The sequence below is a fragment of the Ovis aries genome, chromosome X (genome assembly GCF_016772045.2).
Source record: "Ovis aries strain OAR_USU_Benz2616 breed Rambouillet chromosome X, ARS-UI_Ramb_v3.0, whole genome shotgun sequence".
NCBI lineage: Eukaryota > Metazoa > Chordata > Mammalia > Artiodactyla > Bovidae > Ovis > Ovis aries.
Window position 1 is genome coordinate 10,377,041 of NC_056080.1, and position 22,283 is coordinate 10,399,323.

A 22,283-nucleotide genomic window follows, 5' to 3' on the forward strand; every position below is an offset into this window, starting at 1 on the left:
ATTCTAGGCCAACTCTTCAAGTTTTGCAAATGAGTAAACTGAAGCTACAGTAATTTGAATGACTCTGCCTGGGTCATACATTGAATTACAGTAGAACTACAATTAGAATCTAGCTTTCCTGTGCTCAGTCGAGAGCTTTTTACTTTGATTCTTTAATGAGGAGAAGCAGACTCCTATGTCTTAATCCACTGGAGACAAAGGGTAATTCTTTGTATTAATACCCTCACCTATGGGTATTAAAATTAAAGTTTAGTCTTTAACAGCTATTGTGACTTTTGTTATCATGCTATAATAATAGTTCTCAAATTCTTATATGCAAAAGAATCACCTAGGGAGCTCATTAAAAAAATTCAGGTTCCCATTTATCTTTCCTGGAAATTTTGTTGTGGAATATGTACTTTAATCAAACATCCCAAGTGCTCCTGATATAATGGTTCATGAACCAAAGTTTAAAAAATACTGTCTTAAAACTTTTGTAGTTGGATCTTTAATACTAGTACAAGCACTATTAGGAATTCTTTGGTACCATACTCTCTGTTGAGGCAAAATATCGTGCAGCAGGTGATGTTAACATATTAGGCTGGTCTACAATAACAAACCAACCCCATTCATGGCATTGTGTAGGAACTGCTTCCATCTCACAAGTCTGCCATCAGAGCATGTCTTCAGAGAAGTAGGAGTGGAGGTGGCCATAGGAGAGGAAGAGGGATGTATTGTAAAATCATGTTCAATAAGCTTATTACTGAAGTATAACAAAGAGAGATGTGCGTAATCACGAGGGTGCAACTCATGCATTTTGACAGCTGGTCACACTCTTGTAACCAGCACCCAGATCAAGAAACAGGACATCTGGAAAAATGTTATGTCCTTTCCCAGTCTCTATCCATCCCTATCCCCAGTAAGTGTAACAAACATGCGGGATCTTTATTTCAGGTTTAGAAGTAGCTTATATTTCTTCTGTTGGCTGGGATACTGACATGGGTGCCACCCTCACTGCAGAGAGTACTGGGAAATGTAGTCTTCCTTTGTTCCCAGAAAGTGAATCAGAGTGGTTAACATTGAATTATTTTTTTCTATTACAGTTAATATTATAACCTAGAATATAATCTAACGGTCCAAATAATTATACTTTCTATGCTTTTCTATGGCTGTGAGTCTAAAAATTTACATACTTTCTAGCTTAATTTTTCTCCTTTACCTTTTGTTTAATTTTTAGAAATTAAATTTGTTCCTAAATAACTATGTATTAATGATTACTTGAATACTATTATATGGAATTGTGGATGACTGGTAATTTAGAGCAAGATGCAAAGAAGTATTCGTTTTTTAAATGTGCCCTGAATACCATATCAGTTTCAGGGGAATGAGTATTAATGCTTGTGGGTTCTGGGCTCCTGACAAATGTCCCGGTGGGTACCAGATGTGTCCTTTAGATCACAGGAGTAATTTCTCCACTTAATTTTCTTACTCTAGCTCTTTGACATTTGAGGTAGTTGTCTTTATTGTGAAACACTTCAGCTTGTTTGTTAAGCACTTGCTATTCAAGTATGCTGTTTCACACATAAGTGACTTGTTCCCTTTTCATTATTTAGTAATATTCCCTTATAGGGATATACCATCTTTTGTTTATTTGTTCATTAGATCTTGGACATTTAGACTGTTTCTAGTGATTAGCTATTATGAAGTTGCTGTATAGATATGCATAGAAGTCTTTGTGTGGACATGTTTTTAAATTTTTTTTTTCTTTTGGGTAAATGACCAGAAGTAGAATTGCTGAGTTATACAAGAATTGTGTGTTTAATGTTTTAAGAAATTGACAAACTGTTTGACCAAAAATGAGTGGACCATTTCATATTTTCTGCCAGTGCGTAGGAGAGTTACAGTTTCTCCATATCCTTGACAACACTTGTCATTATCTGTCTTTTTGATAGATGCCATTCTAGTGGATATGAAGTGGTATTTCATTGTGGTCTAGTTTGCATTTCCTTGATGACTAATGATGCTAAGCATCCTTTCATATGCTTATTTGTCTTTCCTACATCTTCTTTGCTTAAGTATCTTTTCAAATCTTTTGCTCATTTTCATTTGTAAAATATTTTAAAACATTACAAAATTATATGATTTAGTGGAGGGTTTATCAGCCTTGACACTTTTGACATTTTGGATCATTTTTGGTAGTAGGGAGTGGTGGCTGACCTATTTATTGTAGGATATTTAGCAGCATCCCCAGACTCTGTCTAATAGCATGATCTCTGTCAAAATAACCAAAATTGTCCACGGATATTGCCAGATGTTGCCAGAGCAGAGGTGGGGGAGCAAAATTACTTCTGCTTCAGATCTACTGGTTTGGAAATGATATGGTTTCAAAGAAGTCAAGAGCAAAGTTATGTGGTAAAAGTGGAACTCAACTTGGGTATTTTAAATCAGTATCATTAGAAAGGTAAAAAGAAGAGGAAGAATTTCAGGTAAGATATTTCGTTTCCTATAATACATTTTGCTACTAAAGCAGTTTTGTAGTGATAGAGATTTAAGACCAGACAGCAGTGTTGTTTCCTTTCTTGTTTTTCTTTCTGATCTTTACCCAGAAGTCTTTCTTGGTAGGCAGGGGCTGCACATGCCTTTTGTGACACATTTAGTGTGGCTCTGATTTTGTGCTTTTAAATCTGGATTTTTAGTCTGCTCCTCCCTTCAGATAGGTTTTGTTTTCCTGACTTTGAATTTATAATTTCCCTAGAATAAAATCTCTGAATAATATTGCTGGCATTTACTGGAATAAAGGACATCACTTTTCTTTATGGATTTGAATATGTATTACTTCTTTGTTTTCCACATTTGTACCAGTTAGGAAATGTCCAATTTCTACAGGCCTTGTAGTACCAAAGATAGTGTTTGAATAAATCATTCTTTCTCTGCCTCTTAAGTAGCTGTGTCAGTTGTTAGGCATCTAACGTTAATAGTCTAATACTTCTCCTTTCTTCAAGATCCTATATATGAAGCAAACAATATGCTAAATCCGAATTCCTGAGCTAAATGAAATCCCCATGACAGACTAAGATTTAAAATATGGAAAGATGAGTAAGGATACTATTAATAGTTTATGCATTAAGCCTCCTTAAGTAAACAGCTGAAGGAAGGAATAAAATCTTCAGTTCAGTTTAGTCACTCAGTCGTGTCCGACTCTTTGTGACCCCATGAACCACAGCACACCAGGCCTCCGTATCCATCACCAATTCCAAGAGTCCACCCAAACCCATGTCCATTGTGTCGGTGATGCCATCCAACCATCTCATCCTCTGTCATCCCCTTCTCCTGCCCTCAATCTTTCCCAGCATCAGGGTCTTTTCCAATGAGTTGGCTCTTCATATCAGGTGGCCAGAGTATTGGAGTTTCAGCCTCAACATCAGTCCCTCCAATGAACACTCAGGACTGATCTCCTTTAGGATGGACTGGTTGGATCTCCTTGCAGTGCAAGGGACTCTCAAGAGTCTTGTCCAGCACCACAGTTCAAAAGCATCAATTCTTTGGTGCTCAGCTTTCTTTATAGTCCAAGTCTCACATCCATACATGACCACTGGAAAAACCAAAGCCTTGACTAGATGGACCTTTGTTGGCAAAGTATGTCTCTGCTTTTTAATATGCTGTCTAGGTTGGTCATAACTTTCTTTCCAAGAAGCAAGTGTCTTTTAATTTCATGGTTGCAGTCACCATCCGCAGTGATTTTGGAGACCAGAAAAATAAGGTCAGACACTGTTTCTACTGTTTCCCCATCTCTTTGCCATGAAGTGATGGGGCCAGATGCCATGATCTTAGTTTTCTGAATGTTTAGCTTTAAGCCAACTTTTTCACTCTCCTCTTTCACTTTCATCAAGAGGCTCTTTAGTTCCTCTTCACTTTCTGCCATAAGGGTGGTGTCATCTGCATATCTGAAGTTATTGATATTCCTCCCAGCGATCTTGATTCCAGCTTGTGCTTCCTCCAGCCCAGTGTTTCTCATGATGTACTCTGCATATAAGTTATTAAGCAGGGTGACAATATACAGCCTTGATGTACTCCTTTCCCTATTTGGAACCAGTCTGCTGTTCCATGTCCAGTTCTAACTGCTGCTTCCTGACCTGCATACAGGCTTCTCAAGAGGCAGGTCAGGTGGTCTGGTATTCCCATCTCTTTCAGAATTTTCCACAGTTTATTGTGATCCACACAGTCAAAGGCTTTGGCATAGTCAATAAGGCAGAAATAGATGTTTTTCTGGAACTCTCTTGCTTTTTCGATGATCCAGCAGATGTTGGCAATTTGATCTCTGGTTCCTCTGCCGTTTCTAAAATCAGCTTGAACATCTGGAATTCACGGTTCACATATTGCTGAAGCCTGGCTTGGAGAAGTTTGAGCATTCCTTTACTAGCGTGTGAGATGAGTGCAATTGTGCGGTAGTTTGAGTATTCTTCGTCATTACCATTCTTTGAGTTCTTTGAGATTGGAATGAAAACTGACCTTTTCCAGTCCTGTGGCCACTGCTGAGTTTTCCAAATTTAATGACATATTGAGTGCAGCACTTTCACAGCTTCATCTTTTAGAATTTGAAATAGCTCAACTGGAATTCCATTGCCTCCACTGGCCAAATCTTACTTGGACATAAATCTTTTTTATTAAGAGCAAGGTTGTGTGTATAAGTGAGCACTAATGTACCCGAGGGAAGAGGAGATAGAAGGAGTGCTTATAGCAAATAAGATGAGGACAAGACTTTTTCACTCTTCATCATAAATTGGTGCAAAGTTATTTAACCACAACTAAGGAAAAAGAGATGGCCCTCCTGACGGCGCTTCACATGCAGAGTAAAGCTAATGCTTAATCAGTAGCACCTTTCTCTAAAGGCTCTGAGTGCTCTAAAAACCTATTGTCATTCAGGCATCCCGGGAAAGTGTTTTCTGTCCTCTTTTTTGATTTCCGTAACTTAACTGAAAATGGAACAATAACAAAAAAATATACACCTGAGATGGAGCTTTGTTTTTTCAAAATTTATTTTATTGAAGTTTAGTTGATTTATGTTGTTGTTGTTTAGTTGCTAAATCATGTCTGACTCTTTGTGACCCCATGGACTGCAGCACACCAGGCTTCCCTGTCCTTCTATATCTCCCAGAGTTTGCTCAGATTTCATGTCCATTAACTCAGTGATGCTGTCTAACCATCTCATCCTCTGGCACCCTCTTCCCCTCCTGCCCTCAATCTTTCCCAGCATCCGGGTCTTTTCTGGTGATTCAGTTCAGTTCAGTTCAGTTGCTCAGTCGTGTCCAACTCTTTGCGACCCCATGAATTGTAGCACACCAGGCCTCCCTGTCCATCACCAACTCCTGGAGTTCACTCAAACTCACGTCGATCAAGTCGGTGATGCCATCCAGCCATCTCATCCTCTGTCGTCCCCTTTTCCTCCTTCCCTCAATCCCTCCCAGCATCAGAGTCTTTTCCAATGAGTCAACTCTTCGCATGAGGTGGCCAAAGTACTGGAATTTCAGCTTTAGCATCATTCCTTCCAAAGGACACCCAGGGTTGATCTCCTTCAGAATGGACTGGTTGGATCTCCTTGCAGTTCAAGGGACTCTCAAGAGTCTTCTCCAACATCACAGTTCAAAAGCATCAATTCTTCGGCACTCAGCCTTCTTCACAGACTAACTCTCACATCCATACATGACCACTAGATTTCCGGTGATTAGTTGATTTCTAATTCTGTGCTAATTTCTGTTATACAGCAAAGTGACTCAGTTTATACACATATATCCATTCTTTTCCATATGTTTGCCATTATGGTTTATCACAGGGTATTGAATGCCCTTCCCTGTGCTCTACAGTAGGACCTTGCTGTTCATCCATTCTGTATATAGTGGTTTGCATGAGATGGAGCTTTCTGATTGCAGCTCTGCTTCTTTTGTACAGAGACAGCGGTACTTTCGTGGAAGTCTCTTAGTGTGACCTGAAAGCATTCAGACCAGGAAGAACCTCACTCCTCCCTGGAAGGAATTAGGAGTAGGGTTAGCAAGTTACAGCGTTTCACAAACAAGTTCCCCTTTACGGGTGTGAACAGTGAGGGACTGAGTGAGGGCAATGCACATTAAGTGGAAAGCAGCTCCTTTATGCCCCTTGAGGACAACCAGGAGGGACCTCTATACAAATGTGCAGGTCTCTTTTGAGGTATCCACGGTGGGTACTACACGGAGGCTAATGGAAATTATTCAGGACTAGATGTAATTGGAGGCAGCTCTATCTTGCCTAGAGAATCCCAGGGACGGAGGAGCCTGGTGGGCTGCTGTCTATGGGGTCGTACAGAGTCGGACACAACTGATGCGACTTAGCAGCTATAAGGAACTGTGGGCTTCCCAATAGTTGGGGAGAGCCAGACCCAACAGAACATGTGTTAAATTGAGAAGGCTTCTGTGCCTCCTGGTTTATATATAGTCCTCTTTCTATAGTGTGGGCTTCCCAGGTGGTGCTAGTGATAAAGAAAGTGAAAATGAAGTCACTCAGTCATGTCCGACTCTTTGTGACCCCATGGACTGTAGCCTACCAAGCTCCTCTGTCCGTGGGATTCTCCAGGCAAGAATACTGGAGTGGGTTGCTATTTCCTTCTCCAGGGGATCTTCCCGACCCAGGGAACAAACCCGGGTTTCCCACATTGTAGGCAGACGCTTTAACCTCTGAGCCACCAGGGAAGCCCTAATCTCCTGCCAATTCAGGAAATGTAAGAGACACGGATTCAATCCCTGGGTTGGGAAGATCCCCTGCAGTAGAAAATGGCAACCCACTCCAGAATTTTTGCCCAGAGAATCCCATGGACAGAGGAGCCTGGCAGACTACTGTGTAGGGATGTTTGTGTAGAACTGGAAATTTGTTAAGAAAATGTAAATAGTAATAATGAAGTGGTGAGATAACAGTCAAATTGAGTTGTCCATGCCTACTCATTTTCTGTTTCTGATCCAGGTTTTATCAGTGACATATAGTTATCAATTGTCCATTTTAGTGCTCCCAAAGTATATTTGGAGGAACCCCAGGCTGCCTCTTCAAATACCATGCAAAAGAGAAAACCTTTAGTCAAATACATTTCGAAAATGCTGAATATCTGTATTCCTCCCGCTTGGGGATGTATAGTTAACAATAAGATATTAAAAGACTCAGTTCCCCTGCTCTTTAGGATGCTCTTGAAATTTGTTTAAACCAAGCTTTGCTAAGCTCACCTGATCACAGAATCCTGTATTTAACTTCATGAAGGTCTCACAAAGGTCTCTCAGTGCAGAGAATGTTTTATGGTAATGTTATGTCATCACCATCACAATTGAAATACTAACAAAAGGTAAAGAAAACTTTCAGATTCTTTAGGAGTTTATTAGGTTATCAATGACACTTGTTGTTTCACTTGCTACTTCTTTCTAAGGTCAGTTACAAACTCGAAATCTTTCAACTCTGGCACTGCACTGTATTAATCTAGTAGGAAGATGTAGCCCACCATACATGATCACAATTTCCAACACTGACATTAATAATCCAGGGTTTTAATAAGCACTACATTTACCACGTTGAGCTGATACGATTCTGGTGAAAGGCAGCCTTATTGACAGCAGATGCCCGTTTTTCAGCAGATTTTTTGAATATTAAAACTGGCTTACAGACAGCCATTTATGAATTCCTTGATGGTGTGAGACACAAGGTTGATGACCATTGGACAAGAATGTCTTTTCTTGGGCCCCTGTGTGGTTTTTATTATTTTGTCTTTGTTGCCAGGTGAAATATCAAGAATGCAGCTAAGAACTGGAGAATAGTCTTGGTTTTCATCTTTAGAAGACTGAATCAACTGGAAGTTTTATTATTGAGTTTTTTTTCATTATGTCAAATGGAAGATAAATTAGTTTTTTATCTCTTCTTTGCACAAATCATGCATCAAATTTTAAAAACATGGCATCTGCTCCTTTTATAGGTATCTCTTAAAAAACAAGAAGTAAGATAAGACCAAGTTGGTGGAATTGAAGGAATTATCCTGACAGGAATTATCACATAAACAATCACATTGGATACTGTGATTAATTTCACAATGGCTAAAATTGTCATGTGGACAAGATGTTTTACCACAGTAACATCTCTTTTCCTTTTTCTGTTTTATCGTGCATTCAGGTTAGGGAGAGAAGGAGGTTTGTGTTTTAACCCTGGGCCCACCAAATTTTACTTGATATCTATGAGTCTCAGGTTCCTCTTTTCCAAAGAAGTGCATACTTATGGCACAGCATGCGAGGAGTATTGAATGAAATGCCAACTATGAAGGATTCAGTATAGTTCGTGGAATATGATATGTGCCCTTTATGTGTTCATTTCTTGCCCTTCATTCCTTCCCTCCACATTTTAAATCCTTCCCATGGAACCCCTTGGTTGAGCTCCATGTGGATCTTCCCTGATTCCCTTTCCCTCCACATTTCTTTTGTCCTGCCCCCGCCCCAACTTTTTTTTTTTTTTTTGCTATTCTGCCCAGCATACAGGACTGGGTTCCCCCATCAGGACTCGAACCCGTGCCCCCTGCAGTGGAAGCACAGCATCTTAACCACTGGATCAGCAGACAAGTCTCCTTCATTTTTAACTGAATGGTTTAATCTTCCTTTCCATTGCCTTGTTCTCAGCTTCATCTTTCCCCTCTCCCTGTCTGTTGACCTTTATCCCAGGCTTCAACCCAGCATTGATCTCATCATCCTGAGAAGGGCTTGGTTCTCTTCTGCTCCTCCCTTGAGCTACTAGTGTTCTTTTTCAGTTCTTTACCAGCAATCCTAGAGCTTGTGGTCTCTGCCAGTTGCTTGCATTTCTCTCCTCTTTCACTCCATCCTTAATTCTTAGCATTTACTCTGCATCCTGCTATTTTCCTGTAACAACTCTCTTGATGGTTAAAAAGACACCATTCTGCAAAATTCAATAACATTCTTCAGTCCTTATTTTTCTGGACCTTTCTGCTGAATTCAATTCTCTTGATTCCCCTTAAATGTGTCTTTTGCCTTCCACTGAAAATTTATCATCCAAGTCCTTTTTCTCCCTCTCGAACCACTGTAGTTCTGTAGGATTAAATTATGTCTGCAGATGAATTGGACCAGCTGTTTTCCTGTCATAGTCACATTGTTATCACTTGAGAAGTGGGCCACAGGGAAGTGATCCTTTCCAACAGATTTGGCTCTGAGTAAACTTTTGGCGCTGCCGTTATCCTCCTGATTTTTTAAATGACTGTGCCAGCCGTCATGGCCATAGTGTATAAGGCACTGAACACAGGCAAACTGAGACCAGGGTTAATCAGACTATCTTTGGGCACATAAGCAGGAGGCAGGTCAATGTCATCACAGAATCTCCTATTTTGTTTTTGAACCAAATCACCATGTCTTGGAAATCCCATCTAGCTATCTTCCCAGCCATCCATGGTATTGCACACAGTAAGCCAAACCTTTGTGAATCAAGATCTGGGGGACCCTAAAGTCTTAATAATGAGGACTCACAAGCATGGTCAGATTAGCTGGTAGGAGGTCATGTTTTCAAAGGGGTTGGTCTGTCTCAGGGACAGTCCTACATAGTGAATGGATGAAATCAGAACGTGAAGCAATTGATTTTCTTTCCTATTTGCAGCCCCCCATTTAACTGTAATTTCTCGTGATTTTTGGTCCACATAGAACTACTGAATGAACAAATTTTCTTGACCCTTTCACCTTCCCTCTGTGTTTGTTTCTAGGCCTAACTACAAATCACTGTTAGAAAATATTTCTAATTCAAATATTTTGTACATAGAGCGTATAGTGGGTATTTTCAGACTCTGATGTCAGCTTGAATCTCAACCTGAGTGTTTCCTTTGGATGTCAAACTTAGAGCAAGTTGATTAATGTAGTGTCAGCCTCCTCACTGTAAAGAATTAAATGAAGCAGTGCTTGTAAAGCAGTGAACACACAGCATGGCTATTCCTCCAGTGGTATGTTTCCTCTTAGCTTGCTAGATCCCTTTTTCCTCTGCTCCACCAAAGCATTGATGAACAGCCTGCCAGGCTCAGGTTTACACACAAGGCCCTCATGTGGCTCAACTTCTTCTAAATATCTAGTCCCTTCTAAGTTCTGTATGTTTAGGGGCATGGGTAAGAATATATTCAAGCTTTTTAAAAAATGTAGTAATAAATGAACCAAAAATAGAATAGAGATAAAAATCTAATCTCTATTGATAATGTCACCAAAATATTAATTTTGATGAAAATTAAACTTTAAGAAAAGATTATGTAGTGCAAACTTTACATACTATGCATATAATATTTATCTAACATAATAATAATCAATTTTTTAAATTGACTTTCTTGATTTGAATTATTGTTTCTCTTTGTTCTTAAATTAAAAATATATATTGTAACAATATATTGTAGTATTTGCTACACAGGGTTATTTCTTTGGTAATACATTTATTTCTATTCAATTGATAAAAAGCTGAGAAATATATGAATTAACTTAAAAAAACATCTGGTCCATTAACAATGGTAGTTCAGTTGATTAGATCAGGTCAGTAGTTGCCAGATAGCTAACAAAGTGGCACAGAAAACTCGCTTAGGTAAAAATTTTAAAACAAAGGTTTCTTGGCTCTACTCAGATTAGCAAGGTAAGGTGCCCCTCACTAGGAGAGACTACTGTGATTCGCTGCATTTTTAAGATGGCCTGGAGCTTAGGTGATTCTTTATGTGCCCCCCATCTTTTCAGCATAATTGGAAACCAACAAATGAGATTGAAAGCCTGAGTATTTTCTACAGTATGAGTCTGTTATTCTAATTTCTATCTATTGAGCAGAGCAGAAGAGAAGCACTGATGATAATGGGGTAAATGCTTTTATCATGGCCATTCTGAGGACAAACGTTTGTCTGCTCTGTTGGGTATTTCCATACCGCCTCCCTATTTAAAATGAGTTCTTGAATGTTCTGTGAGTGTGATGAGCATTCAAACCAGGGCACTTCTGAGAGTGAAGGGGAAGCTATTAATAATTATTCTGGGACAGTAGACATAAGCCAGAACTGACTCAACAAACAGAGATGCATGGTTGCCCATAGGATCCTGGCCTAAGTCAAAGAAGAAGAGACAAAAGTGAAGGAGGGGAACCCATTGGAAAAGGTCACATGGGAATAAAAGATCCTCCATGTTTTATCTTCTTTCTGCTTCTTCTCTTCCCTGATGCTTTCTTTAGTAGCCAGTGGAACATACTGGTCTTGCCTAGAGAGGTTAGATTGGCGAACACCAGTGTCAGGTGGGATTGGGGCAGAGAGGGAACACTGTTGGGGTGATGTGTAAACTAGATTATGCTGAGTTGTACAGCCTGTCAATTAAATTTGGACATACCAACTCAGTCAACCAAAAGAAGGAGCAAATATTTATGTTTTCTCACCATGTAATCAGGAATGAGCTGAATGAGATGAGAATCAGGAACTCTGGGTCACAAGAATATTATTATTTTCAATATTATCTATTTGGTTGCAGAATGTGGGATCTTTAATTACAGCTTGTTGGGATCTAGTTCTCTGACCAGGGATCGAACCCAGGACCCCTTTGTTGGCAGCACGGAGTCTTAGCCACTGGACCACCAGGGAAGCCTGTGGGATGCAAGAATAGATAAGAGATTCCTTGCCTTTAGGAAGCTAATGGTATAGTAGGAAGGATAAGTGCACAGGCCTTTCAAATATGGTATGAGGTTAAGTAGAGGTTTCCTTCAGGAAGAAGTAATACAATAACTCATGCTGTAGGAGTCTACATGAGTGCAGAGGTAATATTCAACAGGGCCACAGTTACCACCAGGAACCCCATCAGAATCCCCCATTGTTTACTGGTCTTTTCTTGTGGCCCATTTTTACTTTCCAGCTGTGTTTTGTAATTCTAAATTCTGTGTAGCCTTACCCAATACTAATAGTACAAATGCCTCAAACTCAACTTCTCCCACTCTACACTCTTGTTCTCTATTCACAAATCCAGTTTTCTGTGACCGTTAATGCTGGGTAAGGACTATTTAAAATAATTGCAAAAGGACTAAAATAATTGAGAACTGACTATTTTAATTCAAAAGTGAGATACCTTAACCCAAAGGAATCTCAAAATGGTATATATGTTGAGTTGCCAGACTTAACAAATAAGAATAAAAATGCCCAGTTAAATTTAAATTTCAAAAAAAATGATTTTTTTAAAGTGGGATTATGTGTCATGAAGTATTTGGGAAATATTTACTAAATTTCATTGTTTATCTGAAATTCAAATATAACTGGATGTCCTGTATTTTATCTGACAACCCTGCATATTTGGGGAGCTAAGCGTGACTTAAGAACTTCTTGGAACCCTTTGATTTGATCTTCATTTTTATAACCCTAGTCCTAATCATTCCCAACCATGAGATTATTTTCTTTCATTCTGTCAAAAACTATTCATTAAGCCTGCAGTGGTTCAGTACTCAGAGGTTCAAAACTCAGGGCAATGAGTCAGAATGAACAGTGAAGCTGCCACCGGCGCAGTTCAGGTGCAGTTGGTGAAGTTAGCCGCTGTAAGTGGGGTGGTCTCACTGAAGCCCGCATGGGAGGCCATCATCGACTGGAGCTGGACAGGGCAGAAAGGGGATCAAAGGTAGATTTGGAAATGGAAGCAGACAACCATGGGCCATGGCAGGGAAACTTTTCGAAGGCAGGACTTGTGCTTTGTTTTTTATTTCCAAAGGCTTCCAACAGTCTTTGCACGTAGTGACTGTCCAAATATTTGTTGAATGAAGTGGCCTCTTCCAGGGGGATGTCTTCTGCCTTTTCATTCTCCATAATCCACTGGGAAAATGATTTCTTAGCCAGCTGCTGCATATGATTTGCTTCCCTTCTGTCAGTTTGTGAGTGGCCCCATGGGGTTCAGCAAAAGAATAGTGTGAGTGAGGATGGGCTGGTAGACCGCCTGGTCAAGCTAGGCAGAGGGCTGACTGCCTTTTAACATTAGGGCTGAATATGAGTGTGTGTGTGTGTGTGTGTGTGTGTGTGTGTGTGTGTGTGTGTGGTAAGAGTGACAGCCTGTGAGTGCTGTGCTAAGGAGAGATTGCTCTGTTGATATTTTATAATATAAATCTTTCATTAGAACCTCCAAAGTACAGGTTTATTACAAAATGAGGCAGAATTAATCCTGAAGGCAGGAACTGAGGCAGTATTGAAGACAAGTTATGCATCAGGTCCTTGAGTGTTTGCTCTGACTTGAACAGAGGGGCAGAAAGTCCACGGAGAGGCCACTGTACTGAGCAGTACTCTTGGATTTCCTCCTACTTTGCAGCCTCCTGGAACATTGCCAGCCATCTCCAGGGGTGTTAAGGCATATCAAAAGCAAAATTAAAATGAATTAACTTCCATTTAAAATGCAATTATATATATGTATATTTAGCACTTTAGCAGCAGTGGGATTGGGTGTTAGAAAACCAGCCAAAGTGATGGGGCAGCAGTGTTATGAATTGTGAAGTTGGGAAAAAAGGAAACATGCTAATGACTTGTGAAGGCTTTGGACACTGCTGAGGAAGAGAGAGAGACTGGTAGAAAAACAGTCTCTAAATACAGTTCTAATCAAACTCTGGGGAGTCCATCTTTTTGAACTTGCCCTTGTGGTACTTTGATATTTGTGTGTTTATGACTCATTCATTCAGAGTTATTGTATGTGCTGACTCTTGCCTTATGAATGCATAGGGTGGGTTTTTTGTGGGTTCCTTTAATGACCTCATGTTGCCATCCCATCTGCAAATGCTGTGCTGGCCTGCGTAGGGGCTGGAAAGAGGGTACAGCATCAGAGGCTGAAATGCGGTGACCTCAACTGTGGTAACCATTGAAAGAGCCCAAGGATGCAGGCACCACACATCACTTCTGTGTGCAGGACGCTACGGGTGGTGATGGCTTTGAGCATGATGCGTGCTGACCTTGAGGACAAACTGGGGTAAAGCAAGAAGAGAAGACTAAAATGTTCTTTCCTTTTACAGACTTAAATTTAATAATAATGAATAGTAGTTCTCTTTTCCCTTTGCCTTTCATGTGGGAAGAGAAGCCTTCCATGTTCTGTGTATGATCAAAGCAATAAAGGGGCCAGAGATGTCAAAGATTTGGGGTAATTTTATTTCATCTTGTAGCAAGCTTGATTTTTTATTGACTATCATGTAACTAAAATTTTTTCAGATATCAAATTCATGCTTTCTCAATATCAGAAAAATGAATAAATTTTGTTTTTGACATGTATAACTAATATGTAATTAGGATGTTTAACTTGCTTTAGAAGATTAACCATCAGTAATTATGAAAGTAAGTATAAATTAAAGAGCAGTACTTAGACTTCAGTGTAGTATTTTATATCTACTATTCAATATTATACTTTTTATCCAGTGTTTTTGTAAATCTGAAGGCTATTTCTCAACACATATATTTGAAATTGTGAAATGTAGAGTAATAGAAAGAGCATAGCTTTTATCAGAAAGAGACAAACAAGGAGAAAAATATGGCATCAGAAAATCACTCAGTAAACGTACTTATTTTTCTTTTTTTTTTAATGTACTTATTTTTCAAAAATTATTCTATTTAAATATTCAGTAAAGATAATTTAAAAACATGGTTAAAGTTAAAGAGTGATATAATACATAAGCATGTATTCATAATCCAAATATGTGTATGCTTTTATAATCAGGATGCAAAAATGTTATCATGAGTAGGCAAATAATAGAAATGAAAGAGAAGTTAATATAAAAGTAATTTCTACATTTGGAAGTTAGGCTAAAGAAAAAAAAAGAACCTGCACAGATATATCTTTTGTATTTTTCTATGAAACAATTATAATGAAAAATTTCCAATGTAAAATATTGTTTCATTGGAAAAGTAGAAATAAGTGCTTTAACTTTAAATGATGAACCCTGGTCAAATTTTTAAAGAAGAAAAAAATAAAGGAAAATGGAGAATTTCTAGTTATCTTCTTGGGCAGTGGGATTGGGTATTAGAAAATCAGACAAAGTGATTTTTTTCTGAAATGCATATGAGGTGCTCTGTCCTTGTCCTGATGTCACGTGTTTCTCTGTAAATGATTGGAATATTTGGCAAAGACAAATCCACATACTTGAGGGAATTTTGATTTCTACTGACTGGTACTGCTGGAGCCTGAAATAATCCTCAAATTAAGTATGTCCAAGAATCTGGTCAGAAAGAATGCTTGACAACAAACTTAGGTATGTATTGGCATATTCATGACATAGATAGTATTGATTTCTGTAAGCCTGCAGGTCCAAACATGTTTCAATGTTTATGGATATTAATTTCTCTTGGATATTAAGATGTGAATTGATCTATACTCATCGTGCTCAACTGGGGCTGATTTTGCCCCCAGGGGACACTTGACCAATTTTGGAGACATTTGGGATTGTCAACCTGGTGGCTCAGCTGGTAAAGAATCCTCCTGCAGTGTGGGAGATGTGGGTTCAATCCCTGGGTTGGGAAGATTCCCTGGAGAAGGGAAAGGCTACCCACTCCAGTATTCTGGCCTGGAGAATCCCATGGACCGTAGAGTCCATGGGGTCACAAAGGGTCAGACATGACTGAGTGACTTTCACTTCACTTCACTTCAACTGATGAGGGTGTTGCCACTGGTATCTAGAAAGGAACAGGCTGCGGATGCTGCTGAACATCCTACCAAGCACAGGACAGCCCCACATGTCAGTAGTGCCAAGGTTGAGAAACCTTGATCTACACACACACACAAAAACAAGGGTTTAAATTTATATCCTAAAATTAACATATAGGAGGGCATTGCTTATGTATAGTCTTTGTTCTGATAATAACAGTGTATTTGATAATAAAAATTACTTTTGAAAAATTGTCTTTACAGCTAAGATGTGTATTTGTATCATTTTCCAGTATAAGTCTGAGTTTTATAGCAAATGTTCATTTTTTATATTTGTTTTGCAACTGTATCAGAAAATAGATGATTTTGCAAGTTCAGACATGCTCCATTCATCCTGATCATGAATGAAACGTCTGCCAGAAAAGGATCATTTCATACCATATTTCATGTTGGCAAACAGACTTGGACTGTTTCAGTAGTGCTCTTAGCATTTGAACAAATATCTTCCATCTTCATGGGGAGGAAGGTTTATTAAAATATTGCCAATTAAATTCTCTTTCAATTCTTGGTGCCAACACATTTTATTTATCTTTGTATTATATGACTTTCATACTTGATCATAAATTCAGAAAGAGAGGCTATATTTAGATATTAACCCCAGGGATTTCTGGAAAGGTTTCCATTACAATGTTTTCTACTACCTCTTTCTCCTTTATGTTCACCCCCAAAGATTTTGTTTACCCAGATCTAACTCATTCTCAACAATTTTCCTGTTTTTTTTTAATTGTATCTAAATATTAATAGTAATTGTTTAACAACTATGCATTTAGTGTTCAAATTTTCAGTTCTCTCCGTATTTTTTTTTTTTTTTTGGTAATTTGCTTGTCTGAATTAGAATCCAAATAAGGTCTACACATTGCAAGTGACTGTGTCCATTGGTTCCCCCTTATTATGCTGTCTTTCTCTCTTTTATAATGTGTTTTTTGAAGAAACTGGGTCATTTATCCTGTAGAATTTCTACTCTGTCTGGGTTTGGCTGCTTTTAATTCCATAGCACTTAACACGTTTCCAAGTTCTTTGTATTTCTGTAAATTGTTAGTTGAGTCAAGATATCATTTAGTCTTAAAATCAAGAAGAAAGAAACATTCCCATATTTTGTTTTTAAAAATCTTTTTAAAAGTCCTTTTTTTGGAGAAGAATAAGAGCTTGATACAAAATTCTGGAAACTGGTCAGGAAACTAAACTATATCTTTCCTAATTATTACCTTAGGACTATGTATTATAGTCCTAATAAATATATAATATTATTATTGTATATTATGCACGTGTGTGCTCAGTCACGTTCAACTCTTTGCGACCCTATGGATTGTAGCCCACCAGGTTCCTCTGTCCGTGGGATTTCCCAGGCAAAAATACTGGAATAGTTTGCCATGCCCTCCTCCAGGGGATCTTCCCAACCCAGGGATTCAACTACCATTTCCTGCCTTGGCAAGCAGATTCTTTACCACTGAGCCACCTGGGAAGCTCATTACATATTATATTCCTATTATATTAATTCCTAAATACCAGTGGTTTAAGAGGTGAGACAACTTTTTCTTAATATATTCTTTGGTTGCTACTGGGAAGCAGTACAACAGAAATTGATAGAGTAGAGCCAGGCAGGGGCCTGCTTTTGTAAATAAAGTTTTATTGGCACAGAACCACAGGTACTCATTTTACACATTACCTATGGCTACTTTGCCACTGAAATGGCAGAGGTGAATAGTTGCCACAGAGATAGACTGGCCCACAAAGCCAAAAATATTTGCTATACTATCTGGCCCTTTACCAAACAAACAAACAAAAATAAGGAGGGGAAATCTTGTCATTCGTGACGGTCCAAGATTAGGCCTTTACAAAAGTGATCTATAGTCTGCTGTAAGCTGTTGATAATTTTTTTTCTATTAATAAAAATGATCGTGTTACCATTGCATAAATATATAATTTAAAAGTGTAATCATTAGTCAGTTATGGTATATTTTGTACTTTATCATCCTAAACTTAGTTTCATATCTCTTTACATCTCAAATATAAAAAGTTTGCCTATTTAAATATTCAGTATAAGAGAAATGTCATTAAAACTTCAGAACAGAATTCTTAAAAAAACTTATGTATATGTTCTTCGATAATAGAGTCTAATAATCTGACTACAAATATTTTATTAACTAATCTTTTCTATATACTTTTACTATTCCTTAAATGCAGTTTTAAAATTTAGGAAGTTAGGAATATTAGGGGCTTAATTACAGTGGCTGTCTGGAGAATTTCTTAGATGGTGGAATAGTAATGCTTTGCTGCTGCTGCTAAGTTGCTTCAGTTGTGTCCGACTCTGTGCGACCCCCCAGACAGCAGCCCACCAGGCTCCCCCATCCCTGGGGTTCTCCAGGCAAGAACACTGGAGTGGGTTGCCATTTCCTTCTCCAATGCATGAAAGTGAAAAGTGAAAGTGAAGTCGCTCAGTCGTGCCTGACTCTCAGCAACCCCATGGACTGCAGCCTACCAGGCTCCTCCGTCCATGGGATTTTCCAGGCAAGAGTACTGGAGTGGGTTGCCATTGTCTTCTCCGAAAGTAATGCTTTAGGAACAGTGTTTTCTGAATTACATGAAATGGTCTCTGTGGTTCCATCTGCAGATAAGAAGATAACTTTTTTGTATTTGTCACTGGATATGAATTATTATATGCTATCAATTTATCACATTAAGTTGGAATTGACACCGTTTGCCCAGAAGGAAACTGTACCTCTTTCTTTAAGACTAGCCATTTCTATTCTTAGGTATCCATCATATAGAAACTGGTCACTGGCAGGATTTGTCTCAAAAACCCTTGGGAATTATCCTTGACAAATGTTAAAAACTATGAGGGGAGGAGGCAGGGGAGAACAAAAAAATCTCCTTGATTAAAAACTGTGAATTTTTCAACTTCATGCCTGAAACAGTTTGCTTGCTATCTGTTCTTTTCATGGTGGTAAAGATTATGCAAATACTTGTGTATTAAAGTATTCCAACTGCTGTAACAAACTCAGACAACACAGTACAGTTTCTTACTCATGTCATTGTGTTGTGCAGTGTGTGGAGTCGAGGGGGATGGGGGAGAAGAGTTTTTGCTCCACACAGTCATACAGGAACCTAGATTTTTCAGTCTAAGGGACTAAGCATGGTTTTTACATTTTTCCAATGCTTAAATGGCTTAAAAATAACAGGAAGAATAGTGTTTTGTTACACATGAAAATGATATACAATCTAAATTTCTGTTACCATCATCCAGAGAGTTAAACTGGCACACAGCCACACCTGCTTGTTTAGTTCTGATCTCTGGCTATCTTGCTGCTGCAAGGGCAGGGTTGAGGGTTGTGACAGAGCCCATGTGCCCTACAGAGTCTAAATATTTTCTATCTGCCCTTTACAGGGAAATGCTTGTCAAAACCCTGGTCTAGGGGCTTGGACATTTTATGGTGTTATGGTACCCCATGGTCAGAAAAGAAGGGAAACCTGGGGGATCTTGGGAGAGATTTCAGGGCAAGGCTGATATGTGGCTTAGAATGCAAACATGTGTCCCTAATACCTGCAAGGGGACCTGGTCAATGCAGACCAGTGAAGCACTGTGGAAGAGAGCAGTTACTGGTGGACAACCATCAATGCCTGCCATTTTATACAAGAAATGTGTTTTTGTAGACTCATCCTTGAGCTGTGGCCCCAACTCTTGTATTCACATGATTTCAAGATCTATAAATGCATGAGCTCTTTTATTCACCCTCCCCACATAATCATTATTTCAGCTTATCACACCTTATTTTCTCAATGTGCATAGTCACAAAATGAAAGACAGGCTGTTTGTTGCTTTGTTCTTAATTTTTTTTTTTTTTTTAGATCAAGATGAGCAATGAGCTGAAAACAGCAGGGGTGTCCAATAATTGAGTTGGGTTTGACAGGCTCATTTGTGTATTTATTGAACTAGTCATGCAATAGGTGTTTGAAATAGTGATCAAAGCAGTGTTTTATTTTTCTGGATCCTGTCGTCTTTCTTTTTGTTCTGATTGCACCTGCCGATGTTTGTGAGTTATTGTCAAATAGGCACCTTCCCAAAGAGTAGTGTTTCATTGGAGTATAAATTTCATGTGAGAGTAGAAGTTTCTATAAATCTAAAGATTGTTATCAGCTAGATTTTCTTTTAAAGACAGAAGAAAGATTCAAATAACATAAAAAGAGCAATCAGAGATTTTAAGATTTCTACAAGGAGGACTTTCATAAAAAAAATCCAATAGGAGTCTTTTTTTTTTTTTTTTTTTTTGTTAACTCCTGAGAATTATCTGACATCACAAATGACTTTTAAAAAGCTGGCAACTAAAGAAATTTCTTTTCCCTGGTGGCTCAGTGGTAAAGAATTTGCCTCCCAATGCAGGAGATGCAAGAGACATGGGTTCAATCCCTTGTTCAGGAAGATCCCCTGAAGAAGGAAATGTCAACCTACTCCAGTATTCTTGCCTGGGAAATCCCACAGACAGGGAAGCCTGGCGTGCCTCAGTCCATGGGGTCACAAAGAGTTGGACATGACTTAGCGACTGAACAACAGAGAAATTTCAGACATTTATCAGCACACCAAAGGCAGTGTGAAGAACTGGTGTTTGACTTTTACTACATTCAGGAGATTTATCTGTTTGGGACTTGAATTGGAACAGGACTGACTCAGATCTTGTCCAAGTGGGTCACTTTTGTGCCATTAGCATTGGGTCCATGACAGTTCTTAGGGAGCCTTAAGCACAATTGCACTGATAGTGGAAGGTAAAGGTACATTTGGAGAAGGCAATGGCACCCCACTCCAGTACTATTGCCTGGAAAATCCCACGGGCAGAGGAGCCTTCTAGGCTGCAGTCCATGGGGTCGCTAAGAGTCAGGCACAACTGAGCGACTTCACTTTCACTTTTCGCTTTCATGCATTGGAGAAGGAAATGGCAACCCACTCCAGTGTTCTTGCCTGGAGAATCCCAGGGACAGGGCAGCCTGGTGGGCTGCCATCTGTGGGATCGCATAGAGTCGGACACGACTGAAGTGACTTAGCAGCAGAGGTGCATTTGGACTAGCAACTCAATGCTGCCTAGAGACAGGCCTCTGGGTGTGTCAGATTGCTTTAACCTTCAGTTCCTTTGTGTAATTTATATTTTAGGCCATCCCAGCCTGGGCTTCCTTCCGTCCACACATGCTGCTTCAGATCTTTCAGCCTCTTGCAAATACCTCTTCCCAAATCCCTCCAACAGGGCCAAGTTCAGTAGAGCACTCCATACTTTCATACACATATATTAATAAACAAGTCCCTGTCCGACAGCTTCGGACAGGGCCTCCCTTTTCAGACTCTTGTTCTCTTGAGTAATGGATTCTGAGGTGTCTGGTGGATGAAACTAAATGATCCTCTACAGTATGCAGCTTCTGTCACATCCATTGGTTCTCAGCTGGGGGTAATTTTGTTCCCAGAAGCTTTTTGGGTATATGACTAGCAGAAAGTTATGACCAACCAAGATAGCATATTGAAAAGCAGAGACATTACTTTGCCAACAAAGGTCCGTCTAGTCAAGGCTATGGTTTTCCAGTGGTCATGTATGGATGTGAGAGTTGGACTGTGAAGAAAGCTGAGCGCCAAAGAATTTATGCTTTTGAACTGTGGTGTTGGAGAAGACTCCTGACAGTCCCTTGGACTGCAAGGAGATCCAACCAGTCCATTCTAAAGGAGATCAGCCCTGGGTGTTCTTTTGGAAGGAATGATGCTAAAGCTGAAACTCTAGTACTTTGACCACCTCATGCGAAGAGTTGACTCATTGGAAAAGACTCTGATGCTGGGAGGGATTAGGGGCAGGAGGAGAAGGGGACGACAGAGGATGAGATGGCTGGATGGCATCACTGACTCAGTGGACGTAAGTTTGAGTGAACTCCAGGAGTTGGTGATGGACAGGGAGGCCTGGCGTGCTGCGATTCATGGGGTCGCAAAGAGTCAGACACGACTGAGCGACTGAACTGAACTGAGAGTATTTTCCTGGCATCTAGTGGATAGAGGTCAGGGATGCTCCTAAACTTTCTCCAGTGCACAGGACAGCTCCCAACACAAAGAATGGTCTGACCTAAAACTGCAAAGTCTATGGCCAAGGTTGAGAAACCCGGAGTTAGATGATGTTTCTAGACTGAGTGACCTTAGAACCCTCCCGACACTCCAGGTACAGCCAAAGTGAAGCCCCTAGGTATCCGATCCAGTAACTGAATTCCCTGTTGCTTCCCTTTGGGCAGACTTCTGTCCTGTCAGGAACCTGGCCGTGCATCAGGAAGTTGTCATGATGTTCATGATTCATTGCCTCTTCTTCCTTGACTAGTAGCCCTGAAGTGCTGCATGGCAGAATTGCCTGGGGAGTTTTAAAATAACTCTAGTACCTAGGCAGTACCCCAGACCAGTTACGCTGGAATCGTAGAGGAGACTGCAGGCTGGGTATTTTTTTTAAAGGTCCCCATGTGAGTCCAGTGCACAGCTCTAACCCAGGCCTCCCACTGCCCACCACAGTTATGTCATCCTTATTCCTCACGTGACTGTGGACATTAAAAGCATCACCATGGAGGTGCCAGGGCAGCCTCTGTCCCACACAGAAGCAG